This window comes from Vigna umbellata, chromosome 6, assembly GCF_029865625.1.
Source record: "Vigna umbellata cultivar VRB3 chromosome 6, Vumbellata_1.0, whole genome shotgun sequence".
NCBI lineage: Eukaryota > Viridiplantae > Streptophyta > Magnoliopsida > Fabales > Fabaceae > Vigna > Vigna umbellata.
Window position 1 is genome coordinate 7,477,779 of NC_142170.1, and position 5,151 is coordinate 7,482,929.

The 5,151-nt window shown below is 32.3% G+C and overlaps 1 long non-coding RNA gene across 22 annotated transcripts; it reads left to right on the forward strand.

Annotated features, from left to right (window-relative positions):
- On the forward strand, positions 1–3,471 carry LOC148196702 (uncharacterized). Of its 22 annotated transcripts, XR_015780300.1 has the most exons (9): positions 1–577; positions 687–769; positions 861–955; positions 1,714–1,791; positions 2,486–2,538; positions 2,700–2,762; positions 2,844–2,989; positions 3,086–3,150; positions 3,255–3,471. It is a non-coding gene; the product is annotated as an uncharacterized LOC148196702 (long non-coding RNA). The 22 variants fall into 22 exon arrangements; XR_015780305.1 differs by having other exon boundaries at positions 861–1,791; positions 2,470–2,538; XR_015780308.1 differs by having other exon boundaries at positions 861–1,616; positions 2,470–2,762.
- Positions 3,472–5,151: the final 1,680 nt, after the last annotated feature.

Here is a 5,151-nt window from a genome sequence, read left to right on the forward strand (position 1 = left end):
ATTAATTGAAAAGTTCTCGAGCCATTCCCAGCTTTCCCTCTCATCTCTTTTGCTCTGAGCTTTCTCTCTCATCTCTTTCGCTCTGAGCTTTCCCTCTCTTCTCTTTCCCTTTCGATCACAAACCATCGTCACGTGTTTTTCGTTAATGAGGTTTCGAGAAAGGGAATGGGATCGCGGTGCCGTTGAGGGCCCTCGTGCTCCGGTCTAACCGAGGGTTTGGATCGACGGCCGTTGCATAGTGCTACTACAAGGATGACGAGAAGAGGAGTGTGCGACACACGGCATGCTTGACACACAGGGTTGCAAGCCGAAGCGTGGAGTGTAATGGGTGATGATAGGGAAGCCTGGAGCTGGGAGGAACCTCTTAGCGTAGAGGCTCTCGAAGGTTCTAGAAGTTCCTCACATTTCCATGGCTATGCTCTTCAGCCAGAACCTCAACCCTTGCTCCTACCTCTATCACCAACGAGCAAATGCCTTAGATCATGGAAAACTTGTCCCAGAGGAAAATACTCTTTTATGACCATCACGCTTCGTTCTTTTTGCACTCACGGTCACGCTAACAAAGTTCCTTCATCTAGTAAGTAATCCCTTTCTTCTTTGATTCATAAATCCCTAAAATTGCAAAACTCGAAAACCCTAATTTGTTTCTTCTTTCTTCCTATTGCACGTAACGATATGTGGTGTAGTTCGGAAGACGTTGTTCCATTGTTACCAGATATCGATTGAGGCGAGGGTGTTGCATTTTGAAAACATTCGAAGTGGTAGTAAGGTATGTTTCGGTGATATTTGTTTTCTCACGAGGTTTTTGTTATGTTGTTTTGTTCATCATTCTCTCTGACCTGGTTTGGACATGTTCTTAGGTCTTAATGGATTAATTAGTGGGCATTCAGGAGCCTAACTTTGTGCAATTGACCAAGTCGATGGATTCATCCTTATTTGCAAACACGATATGCAGGTAAGGAGTTTTATGTGGAGTTAACATGTTCAGTGGCTAGCCTTATTTGTGGTATTTATTGGCACTTCAGGTTTTTACTGTTATATTGGTAACTATTTCCTAATGAGTTGACCATTGTTGTTACAAGTAAAAGTATACCATGCTTGGAAGTGAAACCCACCTGTTGTTAGCATTCCATGAGAAAGAAAGTAGAGATTTGTGTTTTTCATGAATGAGAAATTAATGAAGAAACAAAAGAAAACTTTATCCTAGAAGCTAATTTGGCAAAGTAACCTTTCATTACTAGTATTCATACTCTTTTTTGTACCCTGCTGTATTTTACTAATAAGACAAGAAATTTACCATAGTGATTCATAAGTTAATTTGTATCTATGAGATTTTGAATCCTAATTTTGGAGATTTTAATGATTTGATGATCTCAATTCCTGCTAATGGACATGACAATTGGTTTGCTTATGTGATTTCATAATCGACCAAGGTGCAGGGTATGCTTAGATATGCATAAACAAGTTCAATTTTCTTCAATGTGACATATGATTACAGGCTATATACAGGGAGAATATCAAATAAAAGTAACTAAAAGTGCCCTGGCCTTGTTGCTAACCAGCAGGTACAATGAATTGGGAAAAATACATGTCCATGGCCAAATCTGCATGTATTGGTTAGGGATCACTTGTAACACAAATCTTCATGAACTAGTTGAAAATTAAAGTACCAAAGCTTATCAACTTTAAGCTGACTGTTAACTTTTCTTCCAGGATATTACTTCTAGCTCTTTTGATTGCAAAATTGGCTTTCTTATGGAAATCTCATCTATTAGAGAATTACCTGATATGGTAAGAATTATGAATAACTCATGTAAATAATGATATTTGAATATGAGAATAACTTTTCTTTTGTTGTTTATCTGTCTTTATGGGCCATTGTTAGCCTAATTATTTTGACACATGTTCTTTTGTTTCTTTTGGAGGTTGATAAAAAGATGATTGTAAAAAAGAGGAAAAATTATGCTATTTTTACGAACTAGAAAAATAATGAATTAAACCTACAATATTAAAATAAAAATAATGAAGTTGTATTTTATTAATTTTTTTCTTGTTCATCCTTTTTGCTAATGCTACTAAAAGTTTAATGAATAGACAAAGAAAATTAAGATAATGGGAGTGAATATAAGGTACCACCGTCTCCATTCCAACTTCAATAGGATTCTGGGCCAAAATTTGAAAAAAATCATGTATTATTATTTATAAAAGTAATAAAAGTATTTCATGATGGAATAGTTGCATTTCTCTTTCTTTTTAGATAAAATGTTTGATTATACATTTTAATTCTTTTCTCCTTTAACAATGTGTTATTAATATGTTAAAAGTTATAGATTTCATTTGCAATTAAATGACTTTATTACTTTTTTTCCAATATTGGTTTGACTGTAATTATTGTTTTTTAATTAAAGACTACTCGCTGTTAACTTTTCAATTGGAATAAAGTTTCATTCAAAGTTGCCACTTTCACAGATACTTGTTTTCTCAGCAGGAACGAACCCAAGGGTGTTTGTGGTGTATTGCCATGTTCTTGCAACCATTGTAATTGCTCTAATAACTTATTTGTCACAGTATTCATCATGACCTCTCACTCCCATTTCTACTACCCTTCAATCTCAGCTCATGTCTTCACTTTCTTTTTCCTTTCACAGCAGAAATTCTTGCTCCTATTACTTTGATATTTTAATTTGATATTTTTGTAGGAATTTATTTAATTTAATATTTTTATGGGAATTAAAGTTGGCAACGCTATTGTCAAGCAGTTGGTGAGTACTTTTTTGTGAGTTTCCACTCAATATATATTTGTAGATAGCTATGCTTACAAATGTTACTACTGTGAACTGTAGGATGATCTCAGTTGCCAATGTTGTTCCATTATGGTGTGTTTCAATATTTCTTTTGTTGTTTCATCTGTACCTAATTTCATTATTAGAGATGTGCTAGTCCAACTATATGTGCTTCGATATATCTGGAGATTCTCTTGGTATCAGGGGTAGGTATCCAATTGAACATGGTTTTTGGTTTGTGAAATTTTATCGATTTGCATTTTCACTCTTTGGACCTAAATGAGTTTGATCTTGTTCTGTAGGTGAAACCTGATGACATATGTTCCCAAGTTGGTTTATGTTCCGCCAAAAGGATTCAATCTAAGAGGTCAGAAATGTCTATGGATCTTTTATATAGATGTCTCTACTTTCTGCTTCCCTTGCAAGTCTACTATAGTTATGTCATTTCTTATTCCCTCCCTTTGTTTTCAGATTCCATCAAGCTTGAAGAAGGTCTTCCACCCAATAATTTTTTGTGCAACATTTGCAGAGCTAGCAACAATTGTTTCAGAGTTTCTTTATGAGTAGAGCTTGATTATATTTTAGGTGTAAATTATAGTTTAGTTAATATTCAATTCTATATTGTACAAGGGCTGGTTTGTTTTGAATTCTATTTATAAAGTCTTTCAATAAAATTTTTATGTTTTAATTATTTGTTTTAAGCATAATTATATATTATAAATTCTTTACATTTGTTAAAAGTTGAAACTAATAGCAATAACCTTATATAATATTATATTTGTAAGTTTTTTTTGTTTATTTTAAAGCTTTCTGTTTTTTATAAATATTTTTTTTTCTCTATTTTATGTTACATACGGATTTATCCGTATGTAAAAGAAAATTATTTTTTTGATATATTATATACGGATATTATATACGGATATATCCGTATATAAGTTACATATGGATATATCCGTATATAAATTACATACGGTTTTGTCCGTATATAAGTTACATACGGATATATCCGTATATAATTTATATACGGATAAATCCGTATATAATTTAGCTACGATAGTTTTATATACGGATTTTTATCCGTATGTAAGCCGTATGTAATCAAGTGTTATATACGGATTTTGGGTGTTATATACGGATTTTGATGGTATGTAATTTAATTTTTTCTTGTAGTGATAAGGAACTGCCAGTCAGGTTGCCACGACTTTGAATTTTTTTTTCTACCCGAAATTGATATATAATAATGTCAAATCTACCAACTCAACAAAAGTTATAGTCATTTAAAGATCTACAACAACTGACTATCCAAATACTTTTTAAACTTTAGACGAACAAAAGTAAAGGCTCCTGGGATTATTTCCCTAAAATAGGTGTTCCAAATAATGGCAATAAAAAATTTCAACCAAAAATAATAACTATAGCTATCAAAACCAAAAATGACAAGTAAATAGTCAATATACATTATTCACTATAACATCATTCACTTGTGATAGCTTTTCTTTATAGTTTATAGTTCATACACATTTGAAAATGAGTTCTGGATTTATGAAATGCCAAAACTGAACTACATTTGCTGGTTTTCTACTTTTCAAATTTGGTAAAATTGTTAAAATAGATAATTATTTATTAAAAAAACAAAGAACGAGAGATGTCAAAAAATGGTCATTTTCAACGTTAATTGATGTCGAAAAAGTCGAAAGATGGTCATTTCTAACGTCAATTAATGTTTTTTTTGCTTCTGACTTCAATCAACGTCTTTTGTTATAATGTTGGTGTTTTTGTATATGTTAAAGGTCCAAAATAACAAACCTCAAAGCTCTTTTTATACCAGCGACAGTAATTTATATTTCTTATTACCAACAAATTTATCTACGTTAAATTTGTTAATAAAAAGGGCAGCAAATTTCTCACTAAGTATGATGAGATTTTTAATATATTAAGTGGAGATGAGTGAGAAGAAGAGAAAAATAAGATAATAAAGAGGAGGAAGAGAAGTCAAAATCAATAATGATAGCAACAGTTGAACATCTAATAATGACTTAAGTTGTCTTGGGTCGTCTAACACTTTATTCATCTAACACTTTGCTTTTTGCATTAACTAGGTTATCTAGAGACTTGGGTCGCCTAATGCTTTAAACTTGGTGATCACAAGTTTTGAATTCGTCTAACACACTGACTTGTCTAAGGCTAAGACTTGGCCCTTGCATTTGTCAAACTTCTGGCTTTTGTTAACATACATGATATATGGATATTAATCATTTAAGTGCATGCTAGCTACAATATATCATATATTTTGATCTTGAAGCCATATAGATTGAATCCTCATTATATTTGTTAAACGTTCTCTCTTAATCATTCAACACTACTTCAC